Source organism: Canis lupus, chromosome 2 (assembly GCF_003254725.2).
Source record: "Canis lupus dingo isolate Sandy chromosome 2, ASM325472v2, whole genome shotgun sequence".
Lineage (NCBI taxonomy): Eukaryota > Metazoa > Chordata > Mammalia > Carnivora > Canidae > Canis > Canis lupus.
In genome coordinates, this window is record NC_064244.1 from 54,737,439 (window position 1) to 54,751,692 (window position 14,254).

At 46.8% G+C, this 14,254-nt stretch overlaps 1 long non-coding RNA gene across 1 annotated transcript; it reads right to left on the reverse strand.

Annotated features, from left to right (window-relative positions):
* Window positions 1–5,049: 5,049 nt before the first annotated feature.
* Window positions 5,050–13,722, reverse strand: LOC112660248 (uncharacterized). Its single transcript, XR_003136793.3, has 3 exons — window positions 13,598–13,722; window positions 7,798–7,923; window positions 5,050–6,390 (listed from the first exon to the last, which is right to left on the reverse strand). It is a non-coding gene; the product is annotated as an uncharacterized LOC112660248 (long non-coding RNA).
* Window positions 13,723–14,254: the final 532 nt, after the last annotated feature.

Sequence of the window (14,254 nt, forward strand, 5' to 3'; positions counted from 1 at the left end):
AGAGCAAAATAAATGTACGATTTCTAGCTCCGAGCTCACTGAACCACTCAGGGCAAGTTTTTTCTGGGCTGCTCCCGGGCAGGACTCCGGGCCCCGGCTTGGCCCCTGCCCCCGAGGCGGAGAAGCCAGGGGTGGGTGAGGCCTCCGTGGCCAGCAGGCTGCTCTCTTGCTGGAACACAAGGCATCCAGAGGGTTCTCCAGCCCCCGAGGCGACATGGAGGCAGTGGGGACCGCGACACCAAGCAGGCAAGGTGCCCAGCGGCCGCGGCCCTGCCTGGGCCCTGCTTGCCCTCGAGCTCGTGCAGGGCAACCTGGCAGGTGGCGTGGGGACAGAGCGGCCCCAACCTCTGCACCCTGGGACTTCTGAATACGCGGGCATCCCGCCCAGCGGCGCCCCCGGCACAGCCCCCACTTTGTCTGCAGCCCAAGGGCGCTTCCTAGGCAGCAGCTTGCTCACCGCCTGCACCGCAGCGCCGGCCCACCGACGGGGCTCCTGGCACGGCGGCCCCGGGACCCAGGGCAGTGCTTGCGAGCTCCTCCCGACGACGGGCACCGAACGGCCGGAGGCACCAGCCGGGACTTCTGTCCCTTTCTGTCCCGGCAGCAGGGCGGCGCGGGGCCCGCAGGGACGGCCCTGGGCCGGCCTGAGCCTCAGTGTGGCTGAGCGCCCACGGCACCCACTGCAGAAAGTTCTCGCTGGTGCATCAGTGGCCAAGCACCGACCCGACCTAGTGTCGGCGGCGAGGGAGTGACGGCCGACGGCTCAAGAAACGAGTGGAATAAGTCAATCAGAGAAGGACAAACATTGTATGGTCTCATTCATTTGGGGGATATAAAATTTGTGAAAGGAAATAAAGGGAAAGGAGAGAAAATGAGTGAAAATATCAGTGAGGGTGACGGAACATGAGAGACTCCTAACTCTGGGAAACGAACTAGGGGTGGGGGAAGGGGAAGTGGGCAGGGGGTGGGGGCGACTGGGTGACGGGCACTGAGGGGGGCACTTGGCGGGATGAGCACTGGGTGTGATGCTATGTGTTGGCAAATCGAACTCCAATAAAAATAAATAAATAAATAAATAAATAAATAAATAAATAAATAATAAAACGAGTGAACAGGGTGTTGTTGTGTTTTAATTCTTCACATTGTACCCAAGCGCTCCCGTCAAATCCAAGTCCCATAAACAGTTAAGGGAGAATACCGATTTCCTGTTGTCATTGTAACAAATTACCACAAACTTCGTGACTTAAAATCATGCAAATTTATTGTCCCACAGTTCTAGAAGTCAGAAGTCTGAACTGGGGCTCGCTGGGCTAAAATCAACATGTGGGCGGGTTGCATTTCTTCTGGAGGCTCTGGAGGAGGATCCATTCCCTTTCCTTCTCCATCTTCTAGAGGCTTCCTGCATTCTTTTGGTCTCTTTCTCCATCTTCGAAGCCAGCAGTCCAGCATCTCTCTGACTCTGCTGCTGCCGCCTCCTCCTTTCACTTATAAAGACACTTGTGATCCCACTGCCTCTCCCCCCCCTCCCCCGCCCCGGGCCATCTTCCCATCTCAGGACCAGGACCATCAGTGTAATCCCATCTGCAAAGTCCCTTTTGCCGGGTAAGGCTACACCTTCACGGGTTCTGTGGATGAGGAGGTAACTCCTGGAGGGCCACCATTCTGTCTACCACGCGGGGACAGCTTTGTCACTTCTAAGCTTTTTATCTTCCAAAAGTTTTCCTCCAGGCCGTGGCACCTGCTCCCACTTAGCTGGTAGCAAATGCTGGCAGAAAGCTAAAAACATCATTGAACAAATTAGCATCACCAGAACTTTCGGAAACTGCCAGTCAGGAACTTCAAGTTTCCTCCATGTGTGTCTGTGCATCTGTTTACCCCTGGTCGACATTTCATAGCACAGGGCACGGCACCGGCATGGTTTTTGCCCGTGAAATTGTTTCTAGAACATTTGAGGGGACTAATCAGTGACGTGGGGCCCTGCAGAGATGACCTTGACAAGTCTGAGGACATCCCCCCGCGCCCCCACCCAGGGGCTGCCAGACTTAGGACTTTACAAGACGGCTCTTGCCCTGACAGTGGACCACTGGCAACCCCTACCCCCGCCCCCCTGTATTTCTGCCCCAGGAAGGAGAGGACTGAATAGGCAGCAGGCTCTTCTGTTCTTCAACTGACTCGACTTAAATCTGGAGTTTGCACAGGAAACTGGAACTCAGTGGGAGGTCTGAGAGGGTGGAGGATGGGGGTGCTTCCAGGCAGGCTTTCAAAACACAAAACAGGTGGTTTTCAGCGGTGCTGGCTGGCTGGGGAGAGGTGGGGAGGGGAGGGGTGGGTACCAAGTAGGCAGGTCTGGATGGGTGCGGCAGGGCCTGCTGCCTGGGCTGGCTGCCTGGGAACGGAGAGTGACAGGTGAGGGCCCCAACTTCCCGCCTGCCACTCCGGAAAATCCCGGGGCTGCCAAAAGGCGCAGGGAGGGATCTCGACTCTGCACTGGGACATGCTCCGAAGTGGGAGTCCAGCCAAGTTGGAGGCCCCTGAAGACGACCAGGGAGCAGAGTGGCAGGAACTCCCTCCTCGGATGAATCAGCAGTGATGTGGGCGACAAGGAATCCGAAGCCGTGAGCCCAGCCAGAGCCAGCCAGCATCAGCCAAGTCTGACAGGCTTTAATTAATTTAGGGTAAGAAATCTGCGCTTTGTAAACCTGCCAGATGTCTATGCTTTTGTGTATTTTGATTTCTTGTTTGTTTTTCTTTTTTGTTGTTGTCGATGATGTTGTTTTAGTAAAATTCTAAATAAGAAGAGGGTCACAGAGTCCTTGTCCTTTTCCTGGGAAGGCCCAGCTGGAGAATCAAGGACTCCCTGTGCAGCTGAGGCCCCTGGTGAGGTGAATCGTAGGAATGTGACCTATCTCAACTCCAGCGGTGGCTGCTCCTGAGTCTCCTGGGAAGTCTTTAATTATCTCTTGAGCACATTGTGCAAATGAGAAGAATGGTGATTTTAGTGGCCTGTTAGGCACAGGGAGCATAAGGGCAGACCCCTGAAAGCACACCTTCGCCACATCCCGTCTGGAGCATCCAGAAGGCCGGGTGACCATGCTTTTTTAAGTAGCTTGGCAGATGATGCAAAATGCCTCCTGGCTCCCGAAAGGCCCTTAGCTGCCCATTTTCTCTTTACCCTCTCTAGCCCTAACCAAACAAAAAATAAATAAAAGTCTACAGTCTTTGCAACAGACCTGCCTGACATCAATTAACACTAACCTCTGGCAAGTGGCAATCCTCACAGAAGCCCCAAGATGTTTTCAACACGAGGATTTTAATGTGTTCTCTAACGTATGAGTAAAGTATGAGTGTGCTAATGGCCATTTTCCTGACAAGGCGACCGACCAGGCTTGATACTAAATGGTGACACTAGTTAAGCGATCCTGTGAGAAAGGGATAAATCTGTGCACAGCATAAGGTCCAAGGGCCCCAATTCCCTGCACGATCCGTTAGACATCTGAAATCTCTCTTTCAAGCATGCAGCACATGGGTGTCCCAGGCCTGGCAACAGACTCCGTGTCCCGGAGCTCTCATTCCAAGCGATCGTCCGGGGAACGTCTCCACTGTTCCCACTCAAGGGGGGCAGGGGGAGTGGCAGCAGAGAGAAGGGCGGGTAATTTATCCAGGAGCTGGAAGCTGAGAAGCAGATTTGGTGAGCAAATACTTCAAAGCTCAGTAGACAAGTCCCATAAAACACAGACCCTCTGCAGCAACCAGGGAGTGATTTAAATCCACTTGGAATTTCTAGGAGGAAGGGGTAAGACTTACCAACTCTGCTCGGAGCCTCATGAATAATTTCACCTGACACAGGACGCTGAACCAGCACGGAGCTGGGCTGTATGAAGGAAAAGCAGGCTTCCGGCTAAGCTTTGTTACTCAGGTCTTACTCCTTGGACGAGGACCGGGTGGTAAGGGAAGCCCCGGCATGAAGTTCAGCATTCTTAGGCGCATTACTGTCCCCTGGAGAAACCTTGGATGGGACACAGCAGCACGGCTGGGGAGGAAGGACTGCGAAGGCGGGGGCTGCAAGGTACCCGCAGGCGCCCCCCCCCATGCTGCACACCCCCCCATCCACACTGCACCCCCAGGTCCACACTGCACCCCCCCCGTCCACACTGCACCCCCAGGTCCACACTGCACCCCCTGTCCACACTGCACCCCCCCATCCACACTGCACCCCCAGGTCCACACTGTACCCCCTGTCCACACTGCACACCCCCACGTCCACACTGCACACCCCATGTCCACACTGCACACACACTCCTTCCACACTGCACACCCCCACGTCCACACTGCACCCCCACGTCCACATTGCACCTCCTGTCCACACTGCACACCCCCTGTCCACACTGCACACTCCCTGTCCACATTGCACACCCCCGTCCATACTACACACCCCCTGTCCACACTGCACACCCCCCCTCCACACTGCACACCCCACCTCCACCCTGCACACCCCTCCACTCTGCACACCCGCTGCCCCGCCCTCCGCGGCTCCCCGTTACTGTCCGGGGCGGCCTCCTGGCCGGTGACCGGCTGTCCCCGCGGTCCTCAGCACTCCTAGCCGGGCGGGGGCGGAGCGGAGCGGCCTGGATGCCTCCAAGGTCCCAGGGGTGGCTCGGGCAGCGGGAACCCTCTGTTCCTTCCTCGAGCGCGAGCATGACGGATCCCTGCGACCCGGGTGCCCGGGGTCCAGGGGGCGCCCCGACCCGGGGTGGGGGTGGGGGTGTTGCTGCTCCCCCCGACAGCCGCGGGGGGCAGGAAAGGAGGCCCGGGGTGGCCCGCGAGGAGCCGGCGGGGCGCGGGGGGGGGGGGGGCGGTCGGGGGAGGGTCTGGGGGAGGGCGCGGGGAGCCCCGGAGCGCAGGCGGGCAGGGGGGCAGGGCCCCCAAGGGCATCAGCCGTGCTCCCCTTTCCCAGGCCCACCGCCTGGCCCAGCTCGGCCTGCAGATGCGGCCCTGCAGGCGCTGGAGCCTAGTCCTGAGCACTGTGGCTCAGGGTTTAAATGCAGGAGCCAGCTTTTAACATCACCTCGACCGAACCAGTGCTTGTTCTGTGTTCTCCAACCGTAGCTCCTCCATGCCAGCTCTTCTATGTCCCAGCACGACTTCCACATATCCCCATCATTCCACCCCAGGACGCATCAGTAAACTGCTCTCTTCCCTTCATCAAATCATCTCCCCTTCTCTTCTTCCCGCTTCCAAATTTAATTCTGGACGCATCTGAACCAAAACTCCCCAAAAGTTCTTCTAGGCTACAGAGCCCGACACAAATGGAAATGGCCCAGGAAAGGGGGACGAGGATGAGGCTGTGAAAAGTCAAACTGCACTTCTATAGTGGGTTGTTTTTTTTATATACATCATAGACATTAAATTGCTTCATAAGATATTTCATCTGTTAAAAAAAAACTATTCTACAGTGACTCGTGCTAATTTGTTTCACTGATGATATTTGAGATTTCAAATAATCTTTGCAGACCATGTACAATTTTTATATTAATTAAAACTATGGGGGGTGGTAGGGGCACCTGGGTGGCTCAGTCCGCTGAGGGGCTGACCTTGGCTCAGGCCGTGGTCTCAGGGTCCTGGGATGGAGCCCCTCCTCGGGCTCTGCATTCAGTGGGGAGTCTGCTTATCTCCCTCCCCCCCCCACCTGCTCATGCTTTCTCAAATAAATACATAAAATCCTAAAAAACAATCTAAACCCAGGTTCAAAAGGATTGTGAGCCATTGCTCTCATGACCTTAATAAACCGTTAGAAAAACCAGAAAGCTCCAAGAGGGGGAAACCAATGAGATGTTAGCCAGGGGGACTAACAAAGTGGTCCTAAAAACAAAGTCTTGGTCTTCCTCTTCCTTTCCTCATCCTGTTAGCAAATTGTGTTCAAGTGAGGAGAGAGCACTTGGGTTAGTCTGCTGCCGGGTCTTTCCTACTATGAGCCAGGAAACCCGGCTCCTGATTAAAGCTTGGTCTTTGTTCACCCTGGGTGAACACACACGCTGGTCACACTGGGCAGAGAGCGTGATCTGAGTGTGGCAGCACCAAATAGGACGGCCCTAGTCCTTCTGGAAACCGCAGCCCAGTCCTCCCAAGGCCTGGGTCTGCCGGCTGCTCCTTCATGCTAGGTCTCCAGTGCCTTCCAGTTGCTCAGTGTCTGCTTTTCTAGCTTGGCGGTGGCCCAAGCTCATGGTTTTTCGGTTTCCTTTCTCCTGGCTACTCTTCCGTTCTTCGTTTGGCTGAGTCATTAGCATCTCCATCGGAGGGTGGGCAGAAGAACGGGGAGCTTGGAACTCCACTCAGCTCTTCTTAATGTTCTCTCTAGTGCTGGGCTTGGTGGGAAAACAGCCACGCTGTTGGCTAAAATGAGATTTTGGGATTATCTGTGGATTTAATCTGGTCTTCTCACATCTACCATTTCCACAAATAATTAGAGATTACTAGATACATTCAGAATGTTGCATTAGCCTTAAAGAATTTGGAGAAAATCTAAATAGGCTTAAATACCATCTTGGAATCCAGAATGTTAAGCTCTATGCTCCAGATAATTAACATTTTTATGGACTTTCCCCCCTGCCCCCAGGACCCCGAGGCTAAAATCACTACTAGGTAACAATTTACTGAACACATTTTAAATATATTTTGCAGGAAGGGTGAGCAGAGTAGAGAAGCAGTAAGTGTACTATTGTTGCATGAAGAGAGAATAGGCCAGGCAGTATTGGCCTTTTGAAACATCTCTATCATCCGAACATATATTCTGATGTGGGAAGTTTGAGAGGATTTTTGTTATTAACATTTGTGGGAGATGGACAAGTGGAGGAGGATTTGCAGAGCCATGCCCTCTCTGTGAGCATGAGAACACCCTGGACACAGAGTGTCCCTCCGGAGCAGGGGATGATGCTTCCCCCATGCTCAGAGGGCTCCTTCGGGAGGGCAGGAGTACAGGCAATGGCATTCTCTTGGTTTTTCTTCTCCCAGTGGGAGACCTACATTAGCACTGACATGCAAATGGCATCCTATTATTGCAGGATAGTGGAGAATATGGCAATAATAGTATGTTGTGCTTCCAAGTGTTTGACAGTTTTCAAAGCAATCTTGTATTTGTTCTATTATTTGATCTTCATCACTGTGAGGTAAGGGCAGGTATAATTATCTCCATTTCTTTATGATGAGGGACTTAGCCACATCAGAAAGCTCCTAAAGAGCAGAGCAGAATTAGAATCCAGCCTTTCTGACATGTCTCTGTGATGGACCTTTAAAGGTCTGTACTAAAACATCCTAGTTTCCTATGTGACTGCATGAACACGCCTGCTGTATGTTCATTAAATGCACTGTACTCAAGCATTCACATTTTACACTGATTTAATTATACAAACTATACTCATGAAAAAATTGTGACATTCTAACACTCTTGTCTCCTTTGGCTTACCACTATTGCAACTCTGCCCTTTAGTTGTATTTCTCCTCTTTAATAAACAGGGAGGTGTTAATCTAGCCATGGGCAACAATTTCCCAAAGTCACTTAATTTGAATTATAAAATATCACCCAGTATTCACTTTCTCCCTTGGCTCTTCTTTTCTGTTACTGGAATCTGAATGCATACTAAGATATTCCCCAAAGGAATGGGTCAAGATCTCACCTTGCCAGAAACAAAAAAACAAGTAAAACAACTCCAGCACGAATAAAATATTTCATATGCATAATGACGATGAATTTTACATCCATAGATGTTTTTAGAAAGATTAATAAAAAACTCTCTGACATACCCACATGGCGATAGTCCGATTCATGCTCAAAAAAGCACTTCAGCTTTTTCCATCAACACCATTCATATTTTAGAAGAGTGACTTTGCAGGGGCCTCCCCAAAGAATTTCCTTAAACCTCTGCCAACCTGTGGGGAGAAGGAGTGAAGATATTACATAAATATCTGCATCGAGTTCTTGGATAGAGTTGCACAATGGCCATATATGGTGAAAGGTAGATTTTCCCTTGTGACTCTGCTCTTGGAGTATGTTAAATGCATATGTCTCCATTTCTGCTCTCAAGAAGCTGGTGCACAGATGTTTAGTATTGGGGTGGTAGAAACGCTGCTGTCTACAGTTTACATGATGTCTAATAGGTCTCTAGAATGTGCTTAAAAGGCAGTGTTCAGAATTAGGCCTCTAACCTTCTTTGACGTAATTGTCTTTCTTTGGAGGCACATCTTGACGGAAAGGATGAAGATTTAGAAAGGGAATTAATTTTCTCCACCAGGCTTACTATTTTCCTTCTGTACTCTATAGTAATCCTTTAAACTCAAAAAAAATTCAGCTAATTATGGATTTCTACCTGAATAATGTTGCCATTTGAGGGCTGCATGTCAGTGTTTCTGGTTTCTGACTCCCTGTCAGGCCAATTCTGGCTGATTTCACTCATGTGCTGCTGCTTTTTATAATCTGAACATTATTTCCACTCAAATGTTTCCAGCTTTGCAGAAAACCTAAAAATTTGAAAGAGGGAAAAAAACCCTCTCATAACTATTACTTGGATAATTATCATTTGGAGTTATTCTGATTTTTTTCTGCAAAAAGGATATTATGGGAAGAACATTTGAAAAAAGTGAAAGGTCTTAGTTTGAAAGCTAAAATTTACATTTTAAAAATAGAGCTTAGGCCGTCTCTCTGATAATTAAAATATGATTTCCCCTCTATTTTCTATGCTCAATGAACTCAACTGTTACATTTTGAAGTGTACAACATTGAGCCGGGCATTATACAAAGATGTTAAAAAGCTTTGAGGGGATTTTTAAAGATCCAGTTTCCTAGTACGTAAAATGGGCCCTGGAAAGACTTCCTGGTGTTTAATATGTTTTTTCCCTATCTTCTAAATGCAATAATCTCTAACCGCCACTTGATCATTAGAGATTTATATTCACTATAATTTATGTCAACTTATATCTGGGATTCCTTTTTTTTTTTTTTTTTCCTACAACGTTTGGCAGCAAACTGCTGGTGGAAACTAGAATGTTTCACATTAGCAGCCCTCTTAAATTATTTCTATGAAATAATTTACTGTGGATTACAAATTCTTATATGGCATTTCAAGTTAATGATTAGACAGAGAGATATATCAAAAATATGATTAGTCACACATGTACCTGACTTGCATGGTTTTAACTCTATGTGTGTTTCACAAGAATTGTTTTTCAAAAAGATACTTCAGGGCTTATATATTTTTCCAAGTGAAGCCAACATATTTTCAAAGGAAAAGAAAAAGAGATATACACGTCCTTATAAACTATCTCCTCTAATTAAATGTCTACACAATTATTTTCTGTTCAGATGGCCACTGACAGCATAGGTACTGTTGCGTACTCTGAAACTACAGGAACACACAGTGGTGAACACTTCTCGCAGCATGACTTAAAGTCAAGATGTAAAAGTTCTAAGAAAACGTGAGACTTTTAATGAAAATTGTAATGTCTCTCCTCTAGTGCAAGGAACTAGTCGAAGTGCTGTAGCCTACCCCCACCAGAACACAAAATGAAACGAAAGAAAGAAACCGGGAGCTCCTCATTCAAAACTCAGAAAGAGCGACTTCCTAACTCATTTTCACTTCTCTACATAATTCTTGTTAAAGCTTTTAGAGATTTCTTTGTTCAATTTCTTTGTTCACCCAGGAAAGGAAGACTTAGGAGGGTGGCCCTGAGAATTGGGTTAAAATTCTATTTGCATGGAAGGAGCTCCCAGAGCACCTCTTTTGCATCTCAGACGGATATTTCTTTTTCTCTTCCCTTCCTCTTTTTTCCTATTTAACAGTGGTTCTCTTGACTCAACTATTTATGATTCATTTCGTGAAAGTCTAGGTTTTCTCTGAGGGTACTATAATGTCCTACAGTGGTTTTAGAGACTAGCAGCAACAAGGAACTATTTTCTTTGGGGCTGTAAAAATAAAGTCATTGTTAATAGCTTACAACCTGCAATAAACTATTTAAAAAGGAATTTATGACGGCTGGTTATTATCCTCCTGAAATAATGTTGTTGCAAGTCTGTCCTTGTCTGTCATCTGCAGGAATCACGTGCTGGATCTCAAACAAAGGGTGGGTCTGGATCCACACAGAGGCTCATGGCAAATTACCCCGGGATGGCCTGGCCTGATAGTCCCTTATGCCCTTCGTCACCTTTTCAAAGCCAGAGAATAATAGCCACATGTGTATTTTATCCTGATTGCACTAAAAGGCACCTGTTTGTGAGGCTGAGTTTGCCCTGGGAATTAGAAAAATATTTGCATGGCTGGTAATAGCAAATGATGTGGGAGTGCCTCGGGGACACTGGGGCAGCAGCAGGCGAGGCTTTAGAAAGACAAGTGGATGCGTCCTGCACACACTGGAAACTACACCTCAACTCTTTTCCTTCTTTTTAACGTTAATTTAAGTCCCGAGAAGAACTGCTTCTTCCTCTACTAGCACTTTCTTTTGCTAAAGCTAGGTCTACCTGGCAAGCTCCTTGTGAGTCCTCTTTGGGATCCACAAGGAAGAGACGAAGAGAGAGCATCCTATCAGGCAACCCAGCCCAGCCGACCAGCCGAGTGGGGTGGGGGTGTGGGGAGCTGGAGGAAGGAGCATGATTATTCACTGGAGGCCCGATTAGTCTAAGGTTCAGGAACGGGAACGGAACGGGATTGTGATGTTGCACAATCACCAAAGGTGGAGGGTCTGCCTCGGAGAGAGGGCCACGAGAATGAAGAATAACAAGATCATGGGTGGCTGGGGAAGGACTGAGACGGTCTAGGAGGTGGAGGAGGAGGAGGAGGCCTGAAGAGGAGGCAAAGGCCTGCAAACAGTTTGATTGGTTTCTAAGAGCTGAAGATATAAAATCCCAGGTACTAAACTTTTATAATATAAATCACCATTGCCTGAAGAAAGTAATAGAATTTCACTGGTAAAGTACTAGCTTTCTTTATGAAAAAAAAAAAAATTATGTTGTGCCTGCAAATGTGAAAAAAAAAAATAAAGCTCTCCAAGAGCTGGGTGAATGTTGCTTAATACTGAATGCTGAAGCACAGAAAACTGGTTTTTAAATGAGAATAAAAATGAAAAAAAACCAAGAACCATCCTTCTTAGATCTTCATTTAAATATGCATACTCTAAAATACTGTGCTGTTCATTACTTGTTTCAGAAAGTTATCAGAAGCATCTGTTCAGTATATTTTGAAAGCCAACTTGCTTAGTTCTGTGAAGAAATGTCTGGGTTATTGCCTATGGAAAACAGAACAGCACACACACGATTTTAATCCTGTTATTTTGAAAACTTGGAAAAGCTTTGGTATCATCTGAAATGGCTGGTTTTCTTATTTTGTGTACTTAGATGAACATTAACAGTTTTTAGGAAAAAATGATGTAGATTTAGAAAACTGAAAATAAAAAACTAGAATTGAAATAATCACTTAATAAAAAGCTCTGATTTGTACTTGTCTCAATATAAGGGACATCACATCACCATTCCCTCATGGGATTAAAATTAGTCTCTAAAGGAAAATCTAAAATCCATGAAAGTAGTGTTATAAAAAATTGGAAATTAAAGACCTAATAGAAATAAACATAATAAAACAATACATGTCATCTGCCAAAGTAATACTAATTAATGCTATCAACCTGTTCAGCTTTCTTATACAAAATTTCAGAGCAGCCACTATCCACTAATATTTATGGAATGATGGCCTGAGAAGCAGTCCCTTGTCCTTCACTTAATCAACCAATGAAGCCAAAGCTGGAATATTTTCAACACCCTCCATCAAGGATTACCTTTAAGTGATTGAAACTGTCAATGAGAGCCTTTTGAAAGACTATCTACTTTTAGTCAAAATGCTACTAGAGGAATCATCCCTCTTTGAAGTGCTATGTATTAATTATATCCGCAATCATGCTGTCAAAATAAAATGCATTTAAGACACACAAAGAGAAGGGCTCCTGGGTGGCTCAGTCGGTTAAGCATCTGCCTTGAGCTCAGGTCACAATCCCAGGGGTCCTGGGATCAAGCCTCACATCAGACTCCCAGCTCAGGGAGGAGCCTGCTTCTCCCTCTCCCACTCTTGTTGCTCATGCTCTGTCTCTCTCAAATGAATAAATAAAAGCTTTTAAAAAAAAGGCACAGGAAGAGAATTTCTTGATTAAATATAGAAGAAAAACAGAAGATGGTGTTCATTTTGTACCACACTCTTATTCCATGATTATCTGTAAAGAGCTGGAGTAAAAGAGACTCAGATGAGTGGCCGTCTGGTCAAAAGATGGAAACTGATATGTTTAGCCATTGAAAATTTATAAGATCTTGTCACTGTTCTGGAAAAATAAAATCCAATAAAAAATACAGTTTTCTAAAATGTTTTTCTAATTATCACCTTGGCTCTCTGTGGTTCTGCAAATACAAATAAATAGAAAGCTAAGTTCTTCATTTCTTCCCAACTCCCAGCTTGGCTACAAAACTCCTAAATGAAAACACAGTTTTCTGGTGTTGTCAAAGTCAGGCGTGGTGAAGAACAGGGATGTAAGGATTCCAGGGAGGCTGGGGAGGAGCGCAGGGGACAGAAGGAGCCATCAGGGGCGCACTGGAGCACGCTCCTTTGTTGCTCCACTTGCCACACTCTTCACTATTTCGGAGAAGTGGAGCTGCTAATGTTGGTTCGACACAGCAACACAGCGAGAAGCACTGAGCTTGGCTATCGCCAGCGTCACCAATGCTCCTTGGTAGCAAGAAAACGCTGAAGTGAGCAGTTGTTGAATCATAAAATATTAGAGCTGGAGAGCACATTAAAGTGGTCTGAGTACCGTTTCCAGCGATGTAGGGGTGAAAATGGAACTGAAGTGACTCTTGACTCTCAATCCACAGTTGTTTAGAAAGGAAATATCACAAATTGTTCTAGCCAAAGATTATAGATTTTAACACATTTTGTAAGATCTACACCTAAATATTTCATGGTTTTCTGTATCATAAATTAGAGTGCAACTCCCTAGAGTCCCAAATTAAGCATGGAGCGCTCGTGGCACTCTGAGCCACAGAGACCAGTGTTGTCCAATACAATCACAATGGGAGGCACACACGCCATTTAAAACTTTATGGTACCTACACTGCTTTTAAAAAAAAAAAAAAAGAGAGAGAGAGCGAGCACTGGTGGTGGTGAGGGGGCGGGCAGATGGAGAGGGAGAGAGACTCCTCAGCAGGCCCCACGCCCAGCATGGAGCCTTATGTGGGATCAATCTCAGGGTCGTGAGGATCATGACCTGAGCCAAAATCAAAAGTCAGATGCTCAACTGATGAAGCCACTCAGGCGCTCCCTGGTAGCCATTGTCAAAAGTAAAAAAAAAAAAACTGACATTAATATTTATAATTGTGTATTGGCTATTTATTGCTGTGTAACAAATTACCCCCAAACCTTGCCTGACCCACACATTTATTATCTTATAGTTGCTGTGGATGTGTGGTTTAGCTGGATCATTTCTGGCTCAGGGCTTCTCCTCGGTTTGCAGTCAAGCTCTTGGCTGGTCTACACTGACTGAGGCAGGAGAGTCGCTTCCAAAAAGTGTTACTCACATGGCTGACACTTGGTGCTGGCTGTTGGCTGGTGTGCCTCTGTTCTCCACATGACTCCTCTCCTCCGGGGCCTCGCATCCGCATATGGCATCCTCAGCATGACAGTCTGTCCTTCACTGGGGACAGGGCTCTAAAAGAGAGGAGAGGAGGCAAGCTAATGTGGGGGAGAAGGAGCACCCAAGACGGAGCTGCATTTTGTAGATTTTGTAATCTAATCTCAGAAGTTCTAGTCTATCACTCCTGCCATATTTTTTTGGTTAGAACTGACCTAGTGAGTCCAGCCTACATTCTCTGGGAGGGAATTACACATATGGGTGATTGAGAGTCATCTTAAAGATAGTGTACCACAAATCTATTTTAATTACACCAATATACCTAAAGCATTATTTATAATATTGCTGTATAATTAACATACAAACTATTGAGATATCTTATATTTTTTCATAAAAAGCCTTCAAAATCTAGCATGTATCTTATACTTACACTACATATCAATTGGACTGTGGCTCGTGGATACAAGAGCACAGCACGTGTCCAGATCTCTGTAGCCACCTAAAGACCCAAAGACCCTAACAAAGGGCTTCTTCACCAGGAACTGAAAAATATATGTGATTTATCATATCTGTATCGAGTACTTATCATGTTCCAGGTGTGGTG